This window comes from Notothenia rossii, assembly GCF_949606895.1.
Source record: "Notothenia rossii genome assembly, chromosome: 10".
Lineage (NCBI taxonomy): Eukaryota > Metazoa > Chordata > Actinopteri > Perciformes > Nototheniidae > Notothenia > Notothenia rossii.
In genome coordinates, this window is record NC_136908.1 from 62,442,878 (window position 1) to 62,457,077 (window position 14,200).

Sequence of the window (14,200 nt, forward strand, 5' to 3'; positions counted from 1 at the left end):
TAACAAAATACTTCACATTCATTCAGTTTGTAACAGTATTTTTGAGACTTTTAAACTTTAATTACCGCTGTCCCCCCCCGCAAAAAATTCCAACAGGAGTCATTTGGGGGGGCTCTTGGGAAAAAAGGTTTGAACCCCTGGTATAGAAGACGGTTCGAAGGCCGATCGGCTCTTTAGTTCCAAGGGGGAACTAAGAGCTGGGAACTACGTACAGCAAAGTACTTGGTGTGAAAGCGGCTCTTGACCCTGTGTACAAATACTAATTGATAGTTTTACACTTTGGTTTGTGTACAGATTAAATAAACGAGACAGCAGTCGAGGTGCTGGGTTGGGTTTCTTTTGGACTGATCACTGTCTCCTGGCTGGAGATTCATATTTACTTTTGACAAGAAAGCTAATTTAACAAAATGTCAAACAAAGAAATACGAAGGTAAGGCAAATTGAGGAGTACAAAAAAGAAAAGAAAAAAAAAGGAAGGAATGGCGTATTTATCTTTGACATGAAACTTTGTGCTGTTGGGAAAATGTTTTTATTTTGTATAACTCATCATGTTGGCTGTACAAACAGACCGAGGCTTAAAGGGATTATGAAGCTTTGCTCAAACAAACACAGAAGACTGGCCCTGAGGACACACACACACACACACACACACACACACACACACACGCACACACACACACACACACACACACACACACACACACACACACACACACACACACACACACACACACACACACACACACACACACACACACACACACACACACACACACACACACACACACACACACACACACACACACACACACACACACACACACACACACACACACACACACACACACACACACACACACACACACACACACACACACACAGTTCCAAGGCCAGCAGTGTGTGTTGTCTTTCTGCATGTGGGTGGTATAGATGTTACTATTGGTTTAAGCCAATTTGCTGCAGGCTTTATATCTAACTGCCCAATTACAGTCGTGTATGTTAACCTCACACACAACGTACTGTAGATCTGCGTGTGTGTGTTATTCCGGACGACTGTTAAATAATCTGATTTAAAGCAAGACACTTCCCCATTTGTCTGGAAGCGCTTCTTACTTCAACAGATCGTACATTCAGACAGATTTAAATCACTCGCTTGAGCTTTGATAACCTCGCAGCCTCAAATCTATCAAAAAGAGAGGGACACAAAATATCTAAGAAGAATCAGAAGGGCATATATGACCAAAAAGAACCACAAAACTACCAAAAAGTGACACAAAATAACCCAAAAACACACAAAACTAACAAATAGAAATACCAAATATCTCTGAAGAATCCAAATGCAAACACAAAAAGACACAATACGATAAAAGAAAAACACAAAAAGGACCACGAATGGCGCTTTTCCACTGCAGGGCCTCGATCGGCTTAGTACGGTATAGCTAGGCCTTGGTAGGCCAGGCTCCACTATGCTGCGTTTCCACTACAGTTTAGTAGCTGGGGCAGTAACTATAGTAACACAGTGTAGCCGTGACGTCATCCTCAATGAGAACCACAGAAACAACATCAGCCGTTAGCTGTTAGCCCTCAGAGCTCACAGCTCCTCATATCTGTTCAGAAACTAGACAAAAGTTAAACAAGTCCAAACCACAGACTGTCTGTGTCATGGAGAATACAGTCGCTGGTTTATTTATGTCTGTAGGCCGTTGTTGTGAGTGTGGACGGTCGGAGGATACTGCGTTAGCTTAGCCGGTCTCCATTCACTCCAGGTTGTTCGCCTGCCGTCTGTCTGCAGATTTGTCAAAGCATTAATTCATGGTTTTTACTAACCGGTATCAGTATGTTGTTACTTCGGCATCATTTAGAAACGTGTATTACAATTAAATCACGGTCAGATATGTTCATCTTGTTGTAGTTGCCAGCGATTCTCTCTCTAGTTTAGCATACTCAGCCCGGTTGTTGGCCCGGAAAGAACCTCGATTTTGGAGAGCCAGAAAACAGTGAAAAGGTACCCGCTAGCCGGAACTACGCCGAGTGGAAACGCAGCCAAAAACGGGCACGGCACGCTTAAACCGCGCTGTAGTGGAAATGCGCCATTAGAGAGGCAAAGTTAACACAACGAGACACATCATTGCCAAAAAGAGACTCAATTAAAATCCGAAAGCGTAAAAATAAACAAAATGTCCCAAACAAGTGATTGACGACGAGCACCCGTTACGAAATCAATGAGTCATGAAGAAAAAGAATAACTCACAAAACGTATTTCCCATCAGGCTGGCTTTCTGTTTTCGTCACGTTGCTACATCAATTAGCTTTGTGTCAATTAATCACACTTCACGTTGTGTTTGCTCCTCGGGGCGGCAGATGGGTCTCTGAAGGAGGAAGAGGAGGAGGAAGAGGAGGAGGTGATAGAGACTAGAAACAACCAGAAGGACACTCGAGTTGTTCTGCTGCAGTCAAACTTCTTTACAAACACCTGAGTCTTTCATCCAACCATCTGTTTGTTTCTCATTAATACACTGAGGACATTAAGAGCCAGACTCTGCTTTAAGAGAATATCACATATATCGCTCTGGCACGAATCCGCCTCTCCATCTCCTCATTACTGAAGCTCAGCTGCAGTTTCTAAACCAACAGCTGCAGCTCAAGGTTAATCTGTAGACAGTGAACAAACTGCAAAATAACTTAATGAGAAACGCATTAATTAGTCTAAAAACTACAAAGAGATGCTTAAAACTAAAGAGACATTTCAACAACTATGAAGATACAACATGGCTCCAAAGAGATAAACAACAACTACAAAGCTTTAGAATGACTTCAAAGAAACTTAATTTGAATAATTTATTGCAAAAATAACTGCAAAAACACACTTAAAACAACTTTAAAGATGCAAGAGATATCAAAAACACTGGCATAGAGTTGCAAACTACTTTGAACAGACATAAAAACCTCTATGCAGATGCAAAATGAGACACAAAGCGACTAAAAGTAGATTTAAAACGGCTCAAATAGACTCAAAAATACTTTGAATTGACTCAAAATGACTTAAAATGACTCAAAAAGACTTTAAATAGATTCAAAATCACTTTAAACAGATTCAAAAATACTTAAAATAGACTCAAAAATACTTTGAATTGTCTCAAAATGACTTAAAATGACTCAAAAATACTTTAAATAGATTCAAAATCACTTTAAACAGATTCAAAAATACTTCAAATAAACTCAAAAATACTTTAAATTGACTCAAAATGAATACCTATATTACAAAACGACTACAAAGAGACCCCAAATGACTTCAAATGATTCAAAAAGATTTTAAATAAACTCAAAAAGACTTCAAATAGACTCAAAAAAGACTTTAAATAGATTCAAAATGACTTCAAATAGATTTTAAATAAACTCAAAAATACTTCAAATGAACTCAAAAGACTTTAAAAAGCCTCAAAGAGACTTAAAATACTCAAAATAACTACCTATATGCATAACGAGGCACACAGATGTCTTCAAAGCTGCCATATATAGTTGTGTTGAGTCTCTTTGTTGCTCATGTCGTTGAAGGAGTTTTGGGGGAACATGTTAAATGTGTGCAAGGCTCCCATTACTCCTTCAGCGAGGACATGTGTGTGTTCATGTGTTTAACTTCCATGTGTGTGTTCATGTGTTTAACTTCCATGTGTGTGTTCATGTGTTTAACTTCCATGTGTGTGTTCATGTGTTTAACTTCCAGGTGTGTGTTCATGTGTTTAACTTCCATGTGTGTGTTCATGTGTTTAACTTCCAGGTGTGTGTTCATGTGTTTAACTTCCAGGTGTGTGTTCATGTGTTTAACTTCCAGGTGTGTGTTCATGTGTTTAACTTCCAGGTGTGTGTTCATGTGTTTAACTTCCAGGTGTGTGTTCATGTGTTTAACTTCCATGTGTGTGTTCATGTGTTTAACTTCCAGGTGTGTGTTCATGTGTTTAACTTCCATGTGTGTGTTCATGTGTTTAACTTCCAGGTGTGTTCATGTGTTTAACTTCCATGTGTGTGTTCATGTGTTTAACTTCCATGTGTGTGTTCATGTGTTTAACTTCCAGGTGTGTGTTCATGTGTTTAACTTCCAGGTGTGTGTTCATGTGTTTAACTTCCAGGTGTGTGTTCATGTGTTTAACTTCCATGTGTGTGTTCATGTGTTTAACTTCCATGTGTGTGTTCATGTGTTTAACTTCCATGTGAGTGTTCATGTGTTTAACTTCCAGGTGTGTGTTCATGTGTTTAACTTCCAGGTGTGTGTTCATGTGTTTAACTTCCATGTGTGTGTTCATGTGTTTAACTTCCAGGTGTGTGTTCATGTGTTTAACTTCCATGTGTGTGTTCATGTGTTTAACTTCCAGGTGTGTGTTCATGTGTTTAACTTCCATGTGTGTGTTCATGTGTTTAACTTCCATGTGTGTGTTCATGTGTTTAACTTCCAGGTGTGTGTTCATGTGTTTAACTTCCATGTGTGTGTTCATGTGTTTAACTTCCATGTGTGTGTTCATGTGTTTAACTTCCATGTGTGTGTTCATGTGTTTAACTTCCAGGTGTGTGTTCATGTGTTTAACTTCCATGTGTGTGTTCATGTGTTTAACTTCCATGTGTGTGTTCATGTGTTTGACTTCCATGTGTGTGTTCATGTGTTTGACTTCCATGTGTGTGTTCATGTGTTTAACTTCCAGGTGTGTGTTCATGTGTTTAACTTCCAGGTATGTGTTCATGTGTTTAACTTCCATGTGTGTTCATGTGTTTAACTTCCAGGTGTGTGTTCATGTGTTTAACTTCCATGTGTGTGTTCATGTGTTTAACTTCCATGTGTGTGTTCATGTGTTTAACTTCCATGTGTGTGTTCATGTGTTTAACTTCCAGGTGTGTGTTCATGTGTTTAACTTCCAGGTGTGTGTTCATGTGTTTAACTTCCATGTGTGTGTTCATGTGTTTAACTTCCATGTGTGTGTTCATGTGTTTAACTTCCAGGTGTGTGTTCATGTGTTTAACTTCCAGGTGTGTGTTCATGTGTTTAACTTCCAGGTGTGTGTTCATGTGTTTAACTTCCATGTGTGTGTTCATGTGTTTAACTTCCAGGTGTGTGTTCATGTGTTTAACTTCCATGTGTGTGTTCATGTGTTTAACTTCCATGTGTGTGTTCATGTGTTTAACTTCCAGGTGTGTGTTCATGTGTTTAACTTCCAGGTGTGTGTTCATGTGTTTAACTTCCAGGTGTGTGTTCATGTGTTTAACTTCCATGTGTGTGTTCATGTGTTTAACTTCCATGTGTGTGTTCATGTGTTTAACTTCCATGTGTGTGTTCATGTGTTTAACTCCAGGTGTGTGTTCATGTGTTTAACTTCCAGGTGTGTGTTCATGTGTTTAACTTCCATGTGTGTGTTCATGTGTTTAACTTCCAGGTGTGTGTTCATGTGTTTAACTTCCATGTGTGTGTTCATGTGTTTAACTTCCAGGTGTGTGTTCATGTGTTTAACTTCCATGTGTGTGTTCATGTGTTTAACTTCCATGTGTGTGTTCATGTGTTTAACTTCCAGGTGTGTGTTCATGTGTTTAACTTCCATGTGTGTGTTCATGTGTTTAACTTCCATGTGTGTGTTCATGTGTTTAACTTCCATGTGTGTGTTCATGTGTTTAACTTCCAGGTGTGTGTTCATGTGTTTAACTTCCAGGTGTGTGTTCATGTGTTTAACTTCCAGGTGTGTGTTCATGTGTTTAACTTCCATGTGTGTGTTCATGTGTTTAACTTCCATGTGTGTGTTCATGTGTTTAACTTCCAGGTGTGTGTTCATGTGTTTAACTTCCATGTGAGTGTTCATGTGTTTAACTTCCAGGTGTGTGTTCATGTGTTTAACTTCCATGTGTGTGTTCATGTGTTTAACTTCCATGTGTGTGTTCATGTGTTTGACTTCCATGTGTGTGTTCATGTGTTTAACTTCCAGGTGTGTGTTCATGTGTTTGACTTCCATGTGTGTGTTCATGTGTTTAACTTCCAGGTGTGTGTTCATGTGTTTAACTTCCAGGTGTGTGTTCATGTGTTTAACTTCCAGGTGTGTGTTCATATGTTTAACTTCCAGGTGTGTGTTCATGTGTTTAACTTCCAGGTGTGTGTTCATGTGTTTAACTTCCATGTGTGTGTTCATGTGTTTAACTTCCAGGTGTGTGTTCATGTGTTTAACTTCCATGTGTGTGTTCATGTGTTTAACTTCCAGGTGTGTGTTCATGTGTTTAACTTCCATGTGTGTGTTCATGTGTTTAACTTCCAGGTGTGTGTTCATATGTTTAACTTCCAGGTGTGTGTTCATGTGTTTAACTTCCAGGTGTGTGTTCATGTGTTTGACTTCCATGTGTGTGTTCATGTGTTTAACTTCCATGTGTGTGTTCATATGTTTAACTTCCATGTGTGTGTTCATGTGTTTAACTTCCAGGTGTGTGTTCATGTGTTTGACTTCCATGTGTGTGTTCATGTGTTTAACTTCCAGGTGTGTGTTCATGTGTTTAACTTCCATGTGTGTGTTCATGTGTTTAACTTCCAGGTGTGTGTTCATGTGTTTGACTTCCATGTGTGTGTTCATGTGTTTAACTTCCAGGTGTGTGTTCATGTGTTTAACTTCCAGGTGTGTGTTCATGTGTTTAACTTCCAGGTGTGTGTTCATGTGTTTAACTTCCAGGTGTGTGTTCATGTGTTTAACTTCCATTTGTGTGTTCATGTGTTTAACTTCCATGTGTGTGTTCATGTGTTTAACTTCCATGTGTGTGTTCATGTGTTTAACTTCCATGTGTGTGTTCATGTGTTTAACTTCCAGGTGTGTGTTCATGTGTTTAACTTCCAGGTGTGTGTTCATGTGTTTAACTTCCAGGTGTGTGTTCATGTGTTTAACTTCCAGGTGTGTGTTCATGTGTTTAACTTCCAGGTGTGTGTTCATGTGTTTAACTTCCAGGTGTGTGTTCATGTGTTTAACTTCCAGGTGTGTGTTCATGTGTTTAACTTCCATGTGTGTGTTCATGTGTTTAACTTCCAGGTGTGTGTTCATGTGTTTAACTTCCAGGTGTGTGTTCATGTGTTTAACTTCCAGGTGTGTGTTCATGTGTTTAACTTCCATGTGTGTGTTCATGTGTTTAACTTCCAGGTGTGTGTTCATGTGTTTAACTTCCATGTGTGTGTTCATGTGTTTTAACTTCCATGTGTGTGTTCATGTGTTTAACTTCCATGTGTGTGTTCATGTGTTTAACTTCCATGTGTGTGTTCATGTGTTTAACTTCCATGTGTGTGTTCATGTGTTTAACTTCCAGGTGTGTGTTCATGTGTTTAACTTCCAGGTGTGTGTTCATGTGTTTAACTTCCATGTGTGTGTTCATGTGTTTAACTTCCATGTGTGTGTTCATGTGTTTAACTTCCAGGTGTGTGTTCATGTGTTTAACTTCCAGGTGTGTGTTCATGTGTTTAACTTCCATGTGTGTGTTCATGTGTTTAACTTCCAGGTGTGTGTTCATGTGTTTAACTTCCATGTGTGTGTTCATGTGTTTAACTTCCAGGTGTGTGTGTTCATGTGTTTAACTTCCATGTGTGTGTTCATGTGTTTAACTTCCAGGTGTGTGTTCATGTGTTTAACTTCCAGTTGTGTGTTCATGTGTTTAACTTCCATGTGTGTGTTCATGTGTTTAACTTCCATGTGTGTGTTCATGTGTTTAACTTCCAGGTGTGTGTTCATGTGTTTAACTTCCAGGTGTGTGTTCATGTGTTTAACTTCCATGTGTGTGTTCATGTGTTTAACTTCCATGTGTGTGTTCATGTGTTTAACTTCCAGGTGTGTGTTCATGTGTTTAACTTCCAGGTGTGTGTTCATGTGTTTAACTTCCATGTGTGTGTTCATGTGTTTAACTTCCAGGTGTGTGTTCATGTGTTTAACTTCCATGTGTGTGTTCATGTGTTTAACTTCCAGGTGTGTGTTCATGTGTTTAACTTCCATGTGTGTGTTCATGTGTTTAACCTCCAGGTGTGTGTTCATGTGTTTAACTTCCAGGTGTGTGTTCATGTGTTTAACTTCCAGGTGTGTGTTCATGTGTTTAACTTCCATGTGTGTGTTCATGTGTTTAACTTCCAGGTGTGTGTTCATGTGTTTAACTTCCATGTGTGTGTTCATGTGTTTAACTTCCAGGTGTGTGTTCATGTGTTTAACTTCCATGTGTGTGTTCATGTGTTTAACCTCCAGGTGTGTGTTCATGTGTTTAACTTCCAGGTGTGTGTTTATGTGTTTAACTTCCAGGTGTGTGTTCATGTGTTTAACTTCCAGGTGTGTGTTCATGTGTTTAACTTCCATGTGTGTGTTCATGTGTTTAACTTCCAGGTGTGTGTTCATGTGTTTAACTTCCAGGTGTGTGTTCATGTGTTTAACTTCCAGGTGTGTGTTCATGTGTTTAACTTCCATGTGTGTGTTCATGTGTTTAACTTCCATGTGTGTGTTCATGTGTTTAACTTCCATGTGTGTGTTCATGTGTTTAACTTCCATGTGTGTGTTCATGTGTTTAACTTCCATGTGTGTGTTCATGTGTTTAACTTCCATGTGTGTGTTCATGTGTTTAACTTCCATGTGTGTGTTCATGTGTTTAACTTCCATGTGTGTGTTCATGTGTTTAACTCCAGGTGTGTGTTCATGTGTTTAACTTCCATGTGTGTGTTCATGTGTTTAACTTCCAGGTGTGTGTTCATGTGTTTAACTTCCATGTGTGTGTTCATGTGTTTAACTTCCAGGTGTGTGTTCATGTGTTTAACTTCCATGTGTGTGTTCATGTGTTTAACTTCCATGTGTGTGTTCATGTGTTTAACTTCCAGGTGTGTGTTCATGTGTTTTAACTTCCATGTGTGTGTTCATGTGTTTAACTTCCATGTGTGTGTTCATGTGTTTAACTTCCATGTGTGTGTTCATGTGTTTAACTTCCAGGTGTGTGTTCATGTGTTTAACTTCCAGGTGTGTGTTCATGTGTTTAACTTCCATGTGTGTGTTCATGTGTTTAACTTCCATGTGTGTGTTCATGTGTTTAACTTCCATGTGTGTGTTCATGTGTTTAACTTCCATGTGTGTGTTCATGTGTTTAACTTCCAGGTGTGTGTTCATGTGTTTAACTTCCATGTGTGTGTTCATGTGTTCAACTTCCATGTGTGTGTTCATGTGTTTAACTTCCAGGTGTGTGTTCATGTGTTTAACTTCCATGTGTGTGTTCATGTGTTTAACTTCCAGGTGTGTGTTCATGTGTTTAACTTCCATGTGTGTGTTCATGTGTTTAACCTCCAGGTGTGTGTTCATGTGTTTAACTTCCAGGTGTGTGTTCATGTGTTTAACTTCCAGGTGTGTGTTCATGTGTTTAACTTCCATGTGTGTGTTCATGTGTTTAACTTCCAGGTGTGTGTTCATGTGTTTAACTTCCATGTGTGTGTTCATGTGTTTAACTTCCAGGTGTGTGTTCATGTGTTTAACTTCCATGTGTGTGTTCATGTGTTTAACCTCCAGGTGTGTGTTCATGTGTTTAACTTCCAGGTGTGTGTTTATGTGTTTAACTTCCAGGTGTGTGTTCATGTGTTTAACTTCCAGGTGTGTGTTCATGTGTTTAACTTCCAGGTGTGTGTTTCATGTGTTTAACTTCCATGTGTGTGTTCATGTGTTTAACTTCCATGTGTGTGTTCATGTGTTTAACTTCCATGTGTGTGTTCATGTGTTTAACTCCCAGGTGTGTGTTCATGTGTTTAACTTCCATGTGTGTGTTCATGTGTTTAACTTCCAGGTGTGTGTTCATGTGTTTAACTTCCATGTGTGTGTTCATGTGTTTAACTTCCATGTGTGTGTTCATGTGTTTAACTTCCAGGTGTGTGTTCATGTGTTTAACTTCCATGTGTGTGTTCATGTGTTTAACTTCCATGTGTGTGTTCATGTGTTTAACTTCCAGGTGTGTGTTCATGTGTTTAACTTCCATGTGTGTGTTCATGTGTTTAACTTCCATGTGTGTGTTCATGTGTTTAACTTCCATGTGTGTGTTCATGTGTTTAACTTCCAGGTGTGTGTTCATGTGTTTAACTTCCAGGTGTGTGTTCATGTGTTTAACTTCCATGTGTGTGTTCATGTGTTTAACTTCCATGTGTGTGTTCATGTGTTTAACTTCCATGTGTGTGTTCATGTGTTTAACTTCCATGTGTGTGTTCATGTGTTTAACTTCCAGGTGTGTGTTCATGTGTTTAACTTCCATGTGTGTGTTCATGTGTTCAACTTCCATGTGTGTGTTCATGTGTTTAACTTCCAGGTGTGTGTTCATGTGTTTAACTTCCATGTGTGTGTTCATGTGTTTAACTTCCAGGTGTGTGTTCATGTGTTTAACTTCCAGGTGTGTGTTCATGTGTTTAACTTCCAGGTGTGTGTTCATGTGTTTAACTTCCATGTGTGTGTTCATGTGTTTAACTTCCAGGTGTGTGTTCATGTGTTTAACTTCCAGGTGTGTGTTCATGTGTTTAACTTCCAGGTGTGTGTTCATGTGTTTAACTTCCATGTGTGTGTTCATGTGTTTAACTTCCATGTGTGTGTTCATGTGTTTAACTTCCAGGTGTGTGTTCATGTGTTTAACTTCCAGGTGTGTGTTCATGTGTTTAACTTCCAGGTGTGTGTTCATGTGTTTAACTTCCATGTGTGTGTTCATGTGTTTAACTTCCAGGTGTGTGTTCATGTGTTTAACTTCCAGGTGTGTGTTCATGTGTTTAACTTCCAGGTGTGTGTTCATGTGTTTAACTTCCAGGTGTGTGTTCATGTGTTTAACTTCCAGGTGTGTGTTCATGTGTTTAACTTCCATGTGTGTGTTCATGTGTTTAACTTCCATGTGTGTGTTCATGTGTTTAACTTCCATGTGTGTGTTCATGTGTTTAACTTCCAGGTGTGTGTTCATGTGTTTAACTTCCAGGTGTGTGTTCATGTGTTTAACTTCCATGTGTGTGTTCATGTGTTTAACTTCCATGTGTGTGTTCATGTGTTTAACTTCCAGGTGTGTGTTCATGTGTTTAACTTCCAGGTGTGTGTTCATGTGTTTAACTTCCATGTGTGTGTTAATGTGTTTAACTTCCATGTGTGTGTTCATGTGTTTAACTTCCAGGTGTGTGTTCATGTGTTTAACTTCCATGTGTGTTCATGTGTTTAACTTCCATGTGTGTGTTCATGTGTTTAACTTCCAGGTGTGTGTTCATGTGTTTAACTTCCATGTGTGTGTTCATGTGTTTAACTTCCATGTGTGTGTTCATGTGTTTAACTTCCATGTGTGTGTTCATGTGTTTAACTTCCATGTGTGTGTTCATGTGTTTAACTTCCAGGTGTGTGTTCATGTGTTTAACTTCCAGGTGTGTGTTCATGTGTTTAACTTCCATGTGTGTGTTCATGTGTTTAACTTCCAGGTGTGTGTTCATGTGTTTAACTTCCAGGTGTGTGTTCATGTGTTTAACTTCCAGGTGTGTGTTCATGTGTTTAACTTCCAGGTGTGTGTTCATGTGTTTAACTTCCAGGTGTGTGTTCATGTGTTTAACTTCCATGTGTGTGTTCATGTGTTTAACTTCCATGTGTGTGTTCATGTGTTTAACTTCCAGGTGAGAAGCTCTCGGCTGCTGAGGGTCGGTTTATCCTCTCGCCAGATCTTTCCCGTGAGAATTGATTTCCTGAGGGCTTTACTGTCCTCAAAGTCTTTTCTCAGGAGGAGGGGGACGTGTCTCAGCAGACGGAACAAATTGAGAAGGAATCGGAGAACGTTTCACGGCGAATACTTCACCGTTTCTACTGCTGAGCACACACCTTATGGGGGTTCAAAGAAGCTTTAAATGGACTAACACAGAATTATCGTGGCTTACATCTGGCTTAGCTAGTCAAGAGACAATACATTCAGAGTAAGCCTAAATGAGAACACCTGGGTCAGACCTCAGGGGGTTAACTAAGAGCACATGCTGTAAGCCTAATGGGGCTCGTAAATACCTGGGAGGTTATTTAAAATGTCGTCCGGGTGTAAATCTGGAGACAAAACAAAGGCAGAGGAAATCATCGTCTGTTCCAAGAACTTCAGGAGGAAAGAGCCTAAGTTTACTGATTCTTAGCAAAAGGTTGACAAACAATGGCAGAAGTAAGAGAATCTGTACAGAAAACTTAAAGGAAAGGATTTTCGATCTTCAGGCTCAGGAGTTCAAAACTTTTAATCTCAATCAGATCCGATCAGATTTTGAAGTCCCATTTTCTGAGATCCAGGATCAGACAACTCGGACAGATTTTGTCCCAGTATTTCAAAGCAATTCAGGATAGGATCACCCTGATCCAGATTCAGACTTTTCAAGATGGCTAGATCCTGAATATCAGTGCTTTAATCCTACCGATCGCCATCTAGTGGACATGAGAATACAAGGAAGACAAGAGATTGCAGAGACATCTATTGTCTGCAAATACTTTTGAAAGGTGACGACAGATTTCTGTTGAAGATATTTTTTCTTTAACCTAAATTACATTTGTGATTGACTAAAGGTTGACACAAAATGAATTTAAAGGTCCCATGTCATGCTTTTCTGTCACCCGTCTCCTTGTGTGTTATGAAGGTTGTTCTGCATGTGAACGGTCTGCAGAGTCACAAACCCTCAAAGTGCACCCTGTAGCGAGTAAAACTCTAACAGAGAAGACCTGTCTATGCTGCCCCAGAACGCCTCGTTGGAGATTTCTCATTTTCTTCCTGGGTATCGTGACGTAGGGATACCCAGTAGCCACGCCCAGAGCTATGGCCGCACCCTCTGCCAGCCTTTCACGAAACAAAGCTTCACAAACCTTTCAGTGATTCATGGCGGATATGTACAGCGTAGGGCACTGAAGAACGATGCTGTTCCTACTTTGTTTGGACCAGCGGGAGAGTCAGGTAAACAACCTGTAAGTATTCATTGTTGTTTGTGTATTTATGATGTTTAAAACAAACAAGGTATCTACCACGACTGTTTAAATGGGTAAACGTTTTTCGGGCTGCTAAGTTGGGATGGTGGAGAAATGCTCTCCGCAGACCCATCCTCACAGCGTTATAAACCTTGTTCTGACTCAATATCAAGCTACACTTATTGTTTTTACTTCAGCTGTGAGTGTTTGTGTGCTCAGGATGAGTTTCGCTTGTTCTCGCTGTATCGCCGACCCGGAAGCCCTGTCTGCTACTCGCAGCAGCTCCTCACGAACAGCTACACGTCGCTTGACCAATCAGAGCACACTGGGCTCACAGGGAGGGGGGGGGGCTCCAACAACCCGTTTAGGACAGAGAGTGAATACACATACTTTACAGAGATGCTGTTTGAGAAACCAATGTGAGTTTGGAAAATTGCAAAATATAAATCTATTTTAGTAGACTTCAACGATGGAATTATGATCAGTGGAAATGGCCATGACATGGGACCTTTAAGACATACTTAACTACTTCAGAGAGACTCAAAAGGGATTCAAAATGTAAAATGACTCCAAAGACAGTAAATACAAATAGAAATAGACTCAAAGTGACATCTAATGGACTCAAAATGGACCCTAAGACTCAAAATGACTGAAAATGTTGACAATAATAGACTAAAAATCACTAAAAATAATACATAATATACTAAAAATGACTGAAATGACAACAAATAGACTCAAAATTACTCAAAATTACACCTACTAGACTATTAATTATAATTAATCATGTTTTTTAACCATAAAGATTGACTACATGAGTTATCCTTATGCAGGGATTATGATACCTTCATGTATGAACTTTTGTAAGCATGCAAATGAGTCTTATTTCTTTGCAGCACATTTTATCAGCAGTTGATCACCATGGAAACCGTCTGAGGAAACCTGCAATCCTGTATATTTTCTATTATATATAATATCTCCTGCTCCTTCCCATCATCTTGTAATTATGGAGGTGTTTGACGGTAACATCTCACAGTGTCATTTTCTAGGTCCCTTTCCACATCTCGTACGATTACAGATTCGTACGAACCCGGTGACCTGCAATCTAAACGCATTTAAATCCAACATGTCCCCTCTCATCATCGCCCGCCTCCTCTCTGCTTCCCTCAATCAAATTGACTCTGTGTTAATTAGCCGAGAGTCATTATCATCCGTCACACATGGATTCACTTCATTTTAATCTGAGCTAAATCAATAGCGGG